The 15,339-nt window shown below is 44.8% G+C and overlaps 1 pseudogene; it reads left to right on the top strand.

The window, feature by feature from the left end:
• The first annotated feature begins 8,379 nt into the window (after positions 1-8,379).
• On the top strand, positions 8,380-9,193 carry LOC136530786 (putative glycine-rich cell wall structural protein 1; annotated as a pseudogene).
• The last annotated feature ends 6,146 nt before the right edge of the window (positions 9,194-15,339 follow it).

The raw sequence follows: 15,339 nt of genomic DNA, 5'->3' as shown, positions 1-15,339 counted from the left end.
TGAACAGATATTTGGTGCATCAGGTGATAAGCAGACCCCAACAGATATTTTCTGAAAGGAATTTCATTGCCGGCTGCTAGACGTTCTACCATGTATTTATGATTATAAGTTGGTCTACAAGATGACCCACAAAAGATGAATTTTTCTAGCCACATATTCAGGAAAGCTACATGCTCTCTTTCATCAACAATCGATTCATCCCCAATATGGTTCAGAATATAGCTTGCTCATCCTATGCAGTCCGATATTTTGGCTAATTTCTTGGACCCAGCACTTAAGAAATCATAGAGTTGCATTGATCCTATTATTCTAAGGCCGGTCAACATGTAAATATTGGCCAAAGTGATGGTAATTGGACCATGACAAAAAACAAAAGCATTCAGAGTGTTGGACCAAAAATAAGATGCAGAAATCAGAAGTGAGTCATTCATCTCCATTCCAGATAGTGAGAGTGTCAGGCATTGATTCAAGTCATAAATTTCCCAATCTCTAGCATTTTTCTCTAATACCCTACAGAACCAATCCCTCCATCCCTTAGGCATTTTGGGCCAATTTCTAAAGGGAGTTTTGGTGTTTCAAGAGGACAAATCTACTATAACCCAAGGGTCAAAGGTAATAGGCATTGGGAATAACAACTGATGGAATTAGAATTTTGTTCCTCATTTCCTAGAAACCAGTTGGGATGAATTTAAGAAAAAGGAAAATACAGAGTAGCAGCTAACACTTGAAATGCAGAAGTTTGAAGGCATACCTCAGAAACATGGTCGCTGGTTTCCATTGTAGCCAAAATGGATCTGAATCTGAGGAAGGTTACTTGAATGGCAGTTTGGTAGAGCAGAGGATGTGCTAGGGTTAAGGCTTTGGCGATGGCGGCTTTGACTGTTGAAGTTTGCTTGAGAAAGAAGGGGAAAGTAAGCAGGCCAAGCGAGCTGGAAATGATACTATTGGGGTATTATATAGAATTTGCCCCGAAAGATCAGGAGCCATGAGTTTATTTTGGAATGAGCGGTTGCAACACGGTGAAAAGATGAATAGGAATTTTGGAATAAAATCATTTTTATCCCAAAATTGGGGGGCATGTGTTGCCACCAAAATTTGGGAACAAGAACACGGAAACTCGAAGCTTCCAGCATTGTGTCATCAAAGAATCGATTAGATGTGAATTGGTATCAGCTAATTTAGATATGATGTCAGAATCAGCTATTTTATGGATGATGTTAGCAGACGGCGTTAATGGGCTATACTTGAGTGGCGCCAGGAAGATGTGTCAGACTTTTCAAATAAGGAAAATTGGGGTCCAGGTTATTATTAAGTTAGGAAGTTTTCTTTTATTCTAAGAATTGTAATGAGTCGTATTTGAGTAGGATTCGTGTTTAGGTTCCAGGTTTAAATATTAGACCCTGGTTATTGTAAAAAAGGATGAACACTCAATCAATACAATCTTTTTGGCCTTCGACATCGCATTAGGAGTAGGAGTACTGTAGATCTCGGTGAGTTCTTCAGCAAATAGGGCTGCATAGACTGATCGACCTCTAGCTTGCTTGTGAGCACCGTCACGACTTGTATTGTGCTTATAAAGCTGCATCATCTGATTAATCTTTTATGAGCCATAATATAAGTTAGTTATCGATCTGTATCCTAGTTTGTAAGGCTGCATTAGCAGATTGGTCTCTTACGAATCATAATATAGATCAAAGTTAGCGATCTTGTGTTAAATAACCTATTATTTAAGACAATATCACCAGTTATCGAATCTGCTAAGATTAGTAAGATTTTCCTTAGTTGTTTTTGGTTGATTCACCTGTTATCGATCTTGCTATAATTAATGTTTTATTAATTATAACAAAATCACCCGATTGAGATAGAGATAGATCGGCATCATATCATCTTAATTGGTCGTCCTTTGATGTGGTCACGCTTCAAATCTTATAATTGATGGCTTAATTCAGCTAGATCGGCTCTCTATTCCAGTCAAACATAGTATGCATCCAAAAACATGGTTCAATCTTGAATAAACTCTCTAGTTAATGAGATCTAATCTAATGACACTACCATAGCTGTATCGATCCAGTCGAACCTCACTGATAAGACTTTAGATTAGAAGTTATCGATTAGTGGTCTTGTTCATGATCAAGATATATACTCTGTTTGTTTGCTATGACTGCATCGGCTATTTTATCCGATTTGCCTATACTATCACGCATATAGCATGTTTCCATGAATCTGTCAACATATAGATGGTTTTATAGATTCTTTGGCTTTAGTTTATTATCATTATCATAGTTGCATCGATTCGATCGAACCTCACTGTTGATGATAATAGATTAGATTCAAAACTATTTGTGGATTCATTTATATTAGACAGTCGATTTGTTCACATGTTATACCCTTTTCATCAGACTTATTGGCTCGACAGTTCATATCGATCATGTTCCATTTAGCCGATGATGCTTTTTGATGTTCCATGGACATCGGTTATTTTGATTCGTATCATTATCGTTTAATATTAGCCGATAATCCTTGATTTAAAGATCTTCATTTCATGGGTACGCTGGATATTGACTATTAAGTCGAAAGCCTCATTGAATCGGCTATATAGCCAGTACATTTGGAACTAGTTTGGTGAAACACTGACATGTTCCACCTTAAATTACTAATAAGATTTTTTTTCTCCTAGTCAATTGCAGGTCAAATTGACTGGCACATCGTTGGGTTTTCATAATCGGCTGGTTCTGTGTTGAAGCCAAGCAGATCTCTGGTCTCATTCCACTTAGATCTTTCGGCTTGCTGTGTGTTGATCACATCGCCACATTTTTATGTCAACAACGAGAAATGTACATGGCGCCTCCAACAGGCCATGTTCGTGTTGTAGGACTTGGCTGTGCAGGCCGACACCAAGTGGGTCTAGTCCTCTGCCTCCTCTGGCCATGCCGGTGCATCAGTCAGGACGGACATCAGTGCAGAGGCTGCGGCGACCATGCAGGATGGGAAGGTTGGGAGAAGTGGGCTATGTTTTGCAGCGAGGAGTGTAGGATCCGCAATGAGTGTGATAGGTTCTTCACAAGTATGTGGTGGATTCTGGGCAGGTCAATGTTGATATGTATATGTTTGGATGATGGGGATTTTTATGATAAACTATTCATTCTCCTCAATACAATGATACGCAAGTATGATTCATTTCTAAACTTGTTACAATTACCTTCTCGTATGATGCGGCTCAGATTCTCTTGCACATGTTTCCAATTTCTTAATACAAGTTATTCAAGTCATCTCCACTAATAAATACGAGCGAAGAAGGCAACAGTCAAGGTCCAGTGACATCCAAAGCCACCCATGCGAGTCGCGGGCGGCGGAGTAGGGAAGACGACATGGACCATTTGATTCCATGCACTTTGCGATCTAACACTAATACTGAATCAACGTATGAAACGGCGATGGGAGCTACAATAATGATAATTTGCAAACATAGCAAACCAATTTACAAATAAACCAAGGCAAATACTTCCACCCTAGCACCATCTCAATGAGGTGCTTTATCTCACGTCTGTGTAGCCAAGGCAAATACTGATGCTTCAAAAAATGGAGTAACAAGCATCACAGCCATTCGGTTATTAATTGTTTTTAAGGCCAAAAACTACATATAAACGACATGGTAACAATCATCACAACAATTTCATTGATAACTTTAGTTACATTCCACAGTTGTACAATAACAAAGACCTCTTGAAGATTACTGGGTATACAATAACAAAGACCTGTCAAGTACAAGTACATCCCATAGTCAAGTCTAGAGACAGGCAGTGCAAGCTAAGGATGAGGCAGCACCTCGCAAAACTTCCACCAGCATCTCAAAGAAGGAAACTATTTTTTGTCCACCTTTCATGTCTAGTAACTTCCTTGTCGATTAGGATATGATGGTGCTCACGTTTCAATTCCTCAGATTGAACAGCAGGCTTGGAAATGGGAACACGGAGCTATTCAAGAAAGGGAAAGAAAAGGTGAGGTGAAACTTCCACTAGCATCTGCACCTCTCACGATCGAGATAGAGAGAGCAAGAAGAAACTTGTGAGAGAGATAATATATGGGTGGGTTAAGAGAAGGCTGCAAAGATCCTTACAAGCCGGTCTCTAAGCGAACCCCCTTAATCGCAAAACTTCCACTAGCACCTAGATCGAGCAGCTCCTGCTGCGCTAGATGCCGTTAGTACCCAATCTTGAAGGCCTTCTCCCAATGTAGCTGCTGCCGCTGGAGGAGTTGGGGAAGGAGCGCCATGGCGATGAAGAAAATATAGATGATTGGCTTAAGAGCTTTTTCTGTATCTATCTGTATCTAAGGAGGAAGGAGTATGTGGATTGCCAAGAAGCGCATTCAGCCTCAGCTTAAAATAGGCCAACCATGAAGAAGGAAGCGGAGAGGAGCAGTTAATGGCGATGCAACTGTGTTGTGGGTAGTTGAGAAATGGAGAAATAAATCACGCTGAATTTACTACCGCCGGTGCACCAAACGGTCGTGTAGGGCCGGCGCCATAACGCCTATCCCAGTCGGCTCAGGCTTTTCATGCGACGGAGACAACATCACTGCCGCATCTATTGTTAACCCGTCGGTGGTATAAGTTTAAACTGTTGGTTTCCTTCATATGAGGACTAGCTATCGGTCCAACCGGGGGTGGAAGTATAACACCGTCGCTTCTATTGTTGCTACAGTAAAAGTGGCGACTAGTGATAAATCAATCTGTAGTAGTGAGTGCCCTAATTGATAATGAAACTTGTGGTGCGTCACACAACTTGTATCACAGCCAGGACCATCGATCTGCACAATGTTTTAGGTTTATTAAGTTCTCCTTAATTTTATCTCGCAACGAGATAAAGACCGATGCACTCAAGTCACTGGGTGTCATCACTATGTAATTAAGCAATGGGTGCCATCACGATGTAATTAACCAACTTACAAGGAATTTATGTTTCGTTACATTGGTATTGTTACATTAACTAGTATGGCTGTGCAAGCATTTTCTTCGCAATATTATCAGACGGCTATCAGAGACAATCTCGGCCTGACCTATCCAACTACCGTGAGTCGATGCTTAGGGTATCCCCAATGGTTTTGAGATAGCTAGTCTAAGAAGAATTCTATTAGCTATCAAGGAGACGGACTAAAATAGCTAGCGACTCTTAAATAACTAGTATAGCACGATCTTCAAAAAAATCCCTCCACTACAATGTTCATTTTTTATTATTTTCAAGCCTCATCTAGCTAGGCTGTTTGCAAATTGCCATTGAGGGTGTCCTAGTTCAAGCCTTCAAGGATTGTTTTGCTACTAATACGGCTTACATTGTACTAATTAATTAACGTTAGGAGTCGTCTTACTAATTAATTAACTATGGGCTGATCTCGTTATCTTTGGGATGTCGTGTCACCAGCGGTGCATGTTTACAGTGCTGGAGAGAATGGTAAAATGCATAGTCATGCATATTTGAGTTTATTGTAGTATGAATGTTTTTTTGCAGGTTTTTTAGGACCGTAACGATTCATCCCAAGAAAAAGCAAAGAAAAAAAGTCCTTGTGAAAGTAAAAAAAATCACTCGATCTAGGTAGGGTCAAATGGAGTGTACTCCCTCCGTCCCATTTTAACTGTCATTGTCGCTTTCCGAGAAGTCACATATACTCAACCTTAACCAAATGGGAACGTATCAGGTGCAAACCAACTAACCTGTGCAAACATTGGAAACTACCGATCAGGATCACTAGATGCTGATCCAATGCATGGAGTGAAAGGTGAGATTTTTTTGCGCTTAAGCACCCCACCCGTTGGCCTTTTTTTTGCACTTAAGCCCTCTCACCCCATCCATTGGATCAGCATCTAGTGGTCTTAATTGATAGTTTCCAAGTTTACACAAGTTAGTTGATTTGCACATGATATGTTGCCTAACCAAATATATATGAGAAAAGAGCTTTGCTATGGTACACCCATTACCTTATAAGAGGTAAGATCTTGAATGAATCTGAGCCCTTGATTTTGAAAATGCATACAACATTTAAATAAATAATAATTAACTAAAATATTTAGAAAAAATAAAAAGAAAAGGCAGGAAATCTCAGCCCGCCCATCAGCATTATTGGCCTCCTTCCTTATCCCTGTGTTGACTAGTGAGGAAACAAGAAAATATATATACATGCTGCTAGTAGTCGATATCACATACGACGCAACTAGCACCTGGACGTCTGGACGCCCCTCGGGACCATCCAATTGAGATAATAGGAGTCGTCCAAATCTCATCGAATAAAGCAACGACGGAAATAAAGTGAACATATCCGATGCAATAGAACGAGTGCGCCCCCGTGTGCGGCCTGTCCACCACTACGCCACCGTGCCTTGTCGCATCGCCATCCCCCACCGTGCCGCCATCCCCTGCGCACCCATTGCCCTCTACGCCCCATCCCCACCGTGCTTCATCACCCGAATGTCCAATAAGAAATTTTCCATCGGAAGATCTGTTGCAACACGGAGCAATGTGAGATGCAACATCAGAAGTATTACTTGTTTGCAACATCAGAAAAAGTCTCTTGCAACATCAGAACAAGGTTACTGCAACAACAGAACAAAGCTACTGCAATGCGAGGTGCAAGATCAGAAAAAAGAGACGAATGCAACAAAGAAATATTACTTGTTGCAACATCACAACAAGGCTACTACAACAACAAATCAAAGCGCAATGCGAGAAGCAACATCAGAAAAAATAGATGCAACAAAGAAATATTACTTGTTGCAACATCAGAACAAGGCTAATGCAATAACAGAACAAAGCGCAATGCGAGAAGCAACATCAGAAAAAGAGACTAATGCAATAAAATGAAATTACTTGTTGCAACATCAGAAGAAGGCTATGCAAGATGCAACATCAGAAACAAAAAAGAGACTAATGCAATAAAGAAATATTACTTGCTGCAACACCAAACACAAGGCTAGTGCAATAGAGCTCGCCGGAACCCTAGCTATAGCCGCACCCCTCAGATCCACAGGAGGAGGAGGAGGAGAGGGGCTCAGATCTAGAGAAGGACCGACCTACCTCGTCGGAGCTGCCGCTGTCGTCCTTGTCTCCGGTGGGGGGAGGGAGGGAGCGAGCGAGGGAGGGAGGGAGGGAGGGAGCGCAGGTGGTGGGACGACAGCGAGCTATGGGGCGCGCCGTCCGTCCCTGGAGCGCAAGCTGGCCCGGAGAGTGGCGCGGCGGAGCGACAACGAGTGGCGCGCGGCGGGGAGCGGTACTGTGTCACAGGATGCCGGAGAAGCAATGAGTGGGCGTGGGGGGAGCGGGGTGGGTCACGGGATGGGATAACTATGCTGATGGGATAAGGAGTGGGGATCACGGGGCCACGTCCAGACGGAAGTTGGGGCGGATGCCTGGTTCGTATTAAATTTGTATCACATATATTGCATTCTACCAACGAATTAGAATCTTCAAGCGTACTCTTTAAGAGTTAAGTACAAAGTACTGTTAATGTGATACTATAATGTGATACTCTTTAAGAGTTTAAGTACGAAGTACAAAGTACAAAGTACTGTTAGTCCCAAAAGATATGTAAACCCTGGGTTACATTACTATGGGTGATCTCGGTATCATTTGATTGTCGTGTCACCAGCTGTGCATGCATCACAGCGCTGGAGAGAATGGTCAAATACATAGTCACTGAGGATCATGCATATTTTAGTTTACTGTAGTACGCATGTTTTTTACAAGTTTTTGGACCGTAACTATTCATCCCAAGCAAAAGCCAAGAAAAGGTAAAATAAATCCTTGCGAAAGTAAAAAATAAATCACTCTTCCTTTTGTTCTGAGGCAGGGTCAAATGGAGTGTACTCCCTCCGCCCCTTTTTTAACTGTCGTCTCGCTACCTTATATAAAAAATAATTAGTAATAAAAGTACTAATGTGTGAAAGGTTTTAGTGCCTGGACAGTTTTGTCTCGTATATATATAGCTGAAAGCTTGTTTTAGTACCAGTGCAAGTCCGAAAATCGGCAAAGAGCTAGTTTAGTTTCAATGGGCCTTCCAAACACCGATGATGAATGCTAAAACTTAATTTGCGCCATCCACAATCTATGGATGGAGATGAGACGTAGCTGGTCTGCCTAGTCATCTAAAGAGAGCGTAACAAGTACTACTTTGCAACTTGCATATACTTAATGTTCAAGTAAAGGAGCTCCATTAATTCCAGTGGATTTTAAAAGCTTCCACTTGGTCTCCTATTGAAACACTACTACCATTAACGTGTGCAAGCTATGAAAGTAAAGAACCACTGCGTGGTCTCCAGCACTATAAATACCCATGCAGCATTCACTGGGAACTCATCTCAACTCAAACACTCTATAGTGGTGGCTCACAATGGCTGGCACAAAGCTAATATCACTAGGGCTCATTGTCCTCATGAGCATGGGATTAGCCAATGCTGTAAGGGTGGCTAGGTACTCTAGTGCTGATGGGACCGGCACTGGAGGGGGAGGGGGCGGCGGATATGCGAATGGCGGGGGATTAGGGTCTGGGTCCTGGCACCGGATCAGGGTGATAGTAGGTCCTTATGGTGCCCATGCAAGTGCTGGAGGGGGTGGTGCAGGTGGTGGAACTAGCCAATACGGTGGGTCCGGATATGGTTCAGGGTCAGGGTCAGGTTCAGGATCTAGTACATATAGTCAAGGAGTGTATTGATTGGTCCTAATGGAGGAGAATCTTCTAATGCTGGTGGTGCCTGGTGGTGGTGGGGGTGGAGGACAAGCTGGAGGTGCATTGGAATTCCAATGCTCAAGGATCCGGTAGCGGCACCGGTTCTGGCTCTAGTTAATGCTAACAGGTATTGGGCATGGTTCAAGTGATGCGGGTGCAAGTGCTAACGGCATTGGTGATGGCACAGGAAATAGTGAAAATGGTGGTGGTGGCGGTGGTTCTGGTGCCGGAACTGGATATGGCAATGCCTACCCATAAATTCCATATAAGCCAATCTAAAGTTGGAGGCCATGGTCGTCCTTCCTTGTTTGAAGTCGTAGAGTTATTTGTTTTCTTTGTCCCTTTGTTATACTTTTGTTAGTATTAAATTAATAAAGGGTTCAACTGTTCTAGCAACAGTCGCTGTCTTGTAATGTCCTTATATGAAGATGTTGTAACCATGTCTGTTTGTGAAAGGAAAAAATAACTTGTCCATCGCATGTGGCCACTATATCTAAATAAAATATTACGTTCTCTTTGGAGTGATTAAGTTGAGACGCCTACACCGTGCATGTTTACATGGTTATCAAAATAGTATATACCGATGAACTAGCTAGAGCAGTTTATATCACTTACGACGATAACTCCATCTGGGTCAATCCAGCCTAGAACATAATTAGCAAGAACTGCTGCCACAAGCCCATTTATGTCAGTGATAACTTTTAAAAAAAAAAGTGATCCTGTGCATGGGCTTCACCATTTCATCCTCTATCCTGGAACAAAAACTTCTACAGCTGTACTTAATCAAACTGTCTTAAGTTTGCGAAAGGGTTGTAGCCAAGTGGTTATAAAATTAAAGCCTCAGTAGCACCTTAGATCTGGGTTTGACTCCCCGTGGAAGCGAATATTTTATAATTTAGCGGCGCTGTGCTTTCAGTGGTAGGAGACGTTCCCGTTGACAGCAAGGCGTATGTGGTGACTTTATCAATCTCGAGAATTTGCCAGCCCAATCTTCAAAGATGCTCATAAGCGTAGGGTTTGCATGTGTGTTCATATGGGTGAGTGTGTGTGCGTTGTGAGTTTTTGAGTTGTACTGCATAATCAGAAAAAAAAAATATCTTAAATTTGACTAACTTTATATATAAAAAGAATAATATCATCTCTATGATACCAAACAAGGATATTATGAAAATATATTTCATGGTACGTATTTATAGTAATAATACTAATTTCGGTTATAAATATTAGTGCTCTTTTTAATACATACTATCAATTTCAAAATAGTTTGACTTAGAACAATACTAGAAATTGATTTCTTTTAGAATAGAAATAGTACGCAACATATTCCACTACAGTTAGCTTCTTCCTCTTGTCCACCGTTACGCACTTCCGATATGCCCTCCCTCCCCAGCGACTGGCCCCCCTGTCCTACCCTCCATGCAAAATCCATAACACGGCAAAGCCAGCCTTAAATATCATATCGGTCAACTAAAGTATATTGTACATTGAACCTTGAATCAAAGAGTAATTTAAAAATTAAAATTTTCTGAATTTTGTAGGAGTCGACGGACCCCAACAAAATTCACGAACCACATGCTAATATAAATACCCTAAGTATATATGACGTAGCAGGCTTTATGTTAATTAAGCATCTGTGTAGCAAAAATGGCTCAAACAACGTAGCCTAGTTTGGTGGTCGATGTTTTCTGCATTCGTTCATCGTGCTTCTTGGCTCTCGCAAAAGGCTAATCAAGGAGACGGATACTTGATGTCCAGTTCTAATCAATTATTCGTCTTCCATCAGTGATCCGTCCATATCATCGTACTTTTTAAACAATACATTATAGTTCGCGTTACTACTATTGGTTTATTCATGCATAATTTAGATCTCATTTAGAGTGTTGCTGGAGACCTCTATATTCTTCAGGACCCATAGCAGATTTGGATCGGGGAGGGCAACGGAGTGGACGAGGTGGCTCGATTGCGCCCCATGCGTGGCTGCTCACCGGCTCGACATTCTTGTCCCTCGATTGCATGCCTTGTAGGAGGATCACAGAGAAGGGAGTGAAAGAGGCCATATCTGCCATCTTTAGGTCATTGTACTCATGTTGTTATTCACATTTTTATAACCGATGGACGTACTGTTTGGATCCCATGTCTGCTTGATTCGTAGAAGGCACCGAGTCTTTTGGAGGCCACCAAGGCGTGCAACACAAATAATGTATGGAATGATGGATACATATACTGCACATGTGTCGGTTGCAAAAGTCAGAAGTAGTTTCAAAACATGGAGCCAATTTGTTGTCATCTACTGCTTAAGGGGTTCATGGAAACTATGGTTTGGAATAAGCATGGAGAAGTTGGTGACAACTTACTTCAATGGTTGATATACAATATTGCCCTTAAAACAAATGCTCTTGCTGCATGCATCACCCTTAGATGATGGCTTATTTTGAGATTACACGGTACAATGTAGACACTCACAACGCATGCAAACTCACCCCTATGAACTCACGAATGCAAACTGTCGGGGGTATGATACCCCGTGTATCTCAAGACACTGATTAGTTAGCCGCTCAGGCGGCCCACGGTACGCCAGCTAGTATAAGCCCAAACAATCGAGGCCAAACACAAGGGCAAGGGTAGGCCACGACCTCTTCCCTCAGCCTTCACCGCGCGCCGCGCAATTCCTCATGACCTCTCCCCCATCCCGACCTCTAGAAGGGGTGGGGAGAGATCGAGCCCCACCAAGCATACCTACTGTGACAAGAGCACGCTCGCCGCACTGACCACGCAAGGACTGAGGGGACAGCCCGGTCAGACACCATCCCTGCGCCACGTAGCACAGACAAGACAACGCTGTCGAGCGGTGACGGCCAGTATGGCGGCCCACCGTCCAAATACGGCCTGACAAGATAGATGTACGACCCCACCCACTATGGGATGGGGGCCACGACGGCGGCCTTGACTTTTGAGGCCAACTAAGCCAACGAGGGCCACGACCCCGGAGCACGGGATCATGGCTGCCGGCACAATGAGCAGCAAGACGATCAACGGCCTAGGGGCAGCCACCAACTCATCTACGACACCTTCAGGAGATCAGGAGGCAATGACGAAGGCCACGATGAAACCATGTCGCGCAGGACGGCTGGCGAAACACCACCGTGCCAACAGTGCCACCACGACCGACATTGTAGCAACACGCCACACCATACCGTGATATGGGCACATGACCATGACGATAGCCACGCCCGAACATGCACCACAAGACAGTGGTACTTGCAAGCCAAATTAGCTAGGTTTCCTTCCTTAGGCTAATGACCCCTCGCTCGGGAGAACCTCCTTCTTTGTATTGACCTGGCCCTAGACTCTATATTAGAGCAGCCCAAGCACCCTTCCTATCATCTTTGGACTCTCAAGGCTTTCATTCGAGTAGGTCATCTTCTAGCTCTAGCTCTCCTACCTATTCCACCATTCTTGCACCGCTCCATTGTAAGAACTTCAGAGCATTCAAGCGAGGAACACATACCCCATCACCTCTAAGACTCGACGTAGGGCTTCGGCCTGAACCAGTATAACTCCTTGTGTGTTTTGGATGCTACCATCATCTTCCTAGAGCAGCACGACATTTGTATAAATTCACTAGTCGGTTTACAAAACACCGTCAGTTGGCATGCCAGGTAGGGGACAGTCGCGCACTCTCATTATTGAGAAGGAAGCGATGGCTCCTCGCACCATTGATGGACTCACCCGTGGAACGTCCCATGGTAGCCATATCCGTCACGGGAACCCCGAGTTCATCGACGTCGAAGTGCCAGTGCCCACATCCGTCTTCAGCCATTGTTAGGTCCTCCACCCTAGAGACCTAGACCCCATGGCCCATGGTGGACACACTCTCAGAACGGCCCTCAGTGGCAGCATCCTAGAGTTCTCCTACATAGGGGGGATAGTACCCTCTCTCATCACTCGCCATGGCTTAGATTTCCCACCCAAGAAACCAGAGGCCTATGGCTCATGGAGAGCTCACCCACGGAATGGCCCTCGGTGGCCGCATCCTTTGGGGAAACAATGAGATCGTCCATACCCATGGGCTAACACCCATCAAGGGCCTCTACCCTATCTAGGACCATCGTGCGACAAGCCTGGATCCTATGGTATAGTCGTGTCCTAAGCAACACCACTCTAGTGGAATGTGGCTAATCAGGGCACACACGAGCGATGAAGCCATCTGCCGCCAAGTGGTGGCGTCACTAGTGATCAGGTGGCTATCTGGCACCACGCCTTGCAAGGCCAAGACTGGAACCATGGTCAAATCCCTCATGACAGACTAACAGTCCATCATGCCATTGCGAACTATTAGCTTTTACATGGAGGCATGTGCATTCGAGGAAGCGGGCTCTCTGAGAGCATGACGTGCCACGCTAGGCAGACTGAGCCACATCACCCTTAGAACCCACTTCCGGTCACACCTGCTCCTCAACGAGAGTGGCAACCACACCCAAAAGCGGAGATGTGCCGACTATGACATCGTCGTGCCACGATGACTCGTGCATCAGAATGCACAAGCCCTCCCGGCCATGGACTTCAATGAGCCAGACATGAAGAAGCCATCCCTGGGGGCTCACAAGCCCGCCAAGGACACCGAGCCAACAAGGATCGACCCAAGGCCGCCCGAGAGGTCAACCCACACCGGCTACAACCATTCCAAGTGATAGGGAAGCGTCCGCACCAGCTTGCGGTCAAGAAACCATAATGACTCCACCATGAGCACAAGCTTGGGGGCTCAACATGCCCCGAGCAACGACGACTAGATCCACGATAGCTTCCGGTACACCGCTCAGTCACGTCAACTCTATCCCTAGCTTCTCTACCTAAGCACGTTCACAAAAACGTGTAGGCTCACTCACAGTTCCAAAAAACTTAGAGCCAAGTCGTAGAGTAGACCAGAGAACATGATACCCATACAGTGAATCCTAGTGCCATTTACTAATCTAGTGACCCCATCTAACTTGCACCAGCGGTCAGACATGACTCACTCATGGGGCTACACATATGGGCATGCACTTATGAGTTTCAAAAGAGCAGCATTATTTGTCATTGTCTCAGTGACCCATTTCGAGTCCTTTCTGATCGTGCCTCGCGCCATGACAAACTGTGACCCGCTCCTTGAGTTCTCATTCATACCAAAGAGGTCGCTTTGGCTAAGCCACATGGACCAGCTCTGAGGCAAGGCCAAGCACCCACGCATGAGCCTAAAGGGAACTGGGGTGCTAGTTCGCTCAAGGCAAAAGGAATGAGAAGAAATAGAACTCTTGCCGCTTGCTCATTTTCCTCTTGCATCATACCGGATCTGCAACCGACCCTCGACGTCCCACAGCACCAGTCAGGCCGCACATTGTTTAAGCCCCGTGGGCCAGCCCTAGGCTAAAATGCACACCTACGCATTCAGGACTAAGGGGAATGGAGAACATTCCAATTCCAATGAGAAGAAAGCAAAAAGGCAATAAAATGACAAACAAATGTGCCAACCACACATCTTATACACACAAATTGCTATCATGTCCATTACAATAAGACCATCCACATAGCATACAACCCTTACACCAAAGACCCTCATACACCGAAAGTCTGGTACTAGCGGTGGATGAAGACGGCTGACATCGTACATGCAAGGACCTCCTGCACCATGAGCGGCAGCACTACCTATGGCAAGGATATCGTTGTTAGACTTCTCCGATGCGTAACCTCGACCAACAACATCAAAATCGATGCCACCGTAGTGCGAGCCAACATTTGTCAAGGCGGCATGTACACAAGCAGCGAAATCTCTCAAAAATCAAGGGATCTATCTAGAGGCAGGGCCTCATCAAGATGAAGTTCTAGTTGGGCATTCCCCCGGCCGGCGCCGAGCATGACGTCACAAAGAGCCCGACCAGGAGACGGTCAGCATCCGCTAGTTGGTTGCCCATTTCCATCACCTTCTAGGTTCATAGCCGCCTTCTCCTCCTGATCCGAGAGCACCCTTATGCACAACCTTGAAGAAAGCAACTAGTTCACGACCATGTATAGTAAGCCAAAAGCTGCAAAACAAAATAGAAGAGAACTCACCGCCACAAGCGGAGTGCAGTTTCTGGCACTCGGCATCGAGACGCTGACGCCCCTACTCGCCTTCATTCCGAGCAGCGCTAGCCAAGATGAGATCAGTCTCTTGGATGGCCAACGCAACCTTGAGACTAGCCACCTGGGACATTAGAGCCTCGATCTGGGATCGAGGCCATGTCTCCTGATGGAGCATTTCCTCCTTCAACAGCTGGGAAGCTTCTAGCTCCCCACGCAAATGTTGCACTTCAGCCTCCGCTGCATCTAGGCGGCCATGGTTAGCGGCACCCCTCTGACTATGCCTGATAGGCTAGGCGCAAGAATTATGACTTCTCCATTGAAGTCTTCACCAGCCTCTGCACAAAAAGAGGGGAGATCAAATGATCACGGCAAGCACAGAACAAGCACAACAAAATCAGAGGGCCAGACGGCCTACCTGTGCTTGGGCCACCTCCTCATCGGTCATCAGCCACATGGCCTCCGTGCCCAGTTGGGCGACTATGGTGATCACATCACCCATCTTGGACAAGGCCGCCTGAACACCTT

This window comes from Miscanthus floridulus, unplaced genomic scaffold (assembly GCF_019320115.1).
Source record: "Miscanthus floridulus cultivar M001 unplaced genomic scaffold, ASM1932011v1 fs_201_2_3, whole genome shotgun sequence".
Classification (NCBI taxonomy): Eukaryota; Viridiplantae; Streptophyta; class Magnoliopsida; order Poales; family Poaceae; genus Miscanthus; species Miscanthus floridulus.
This window is presented reverse-complemented; position numbering and strand designations above follow the sequence as displayed.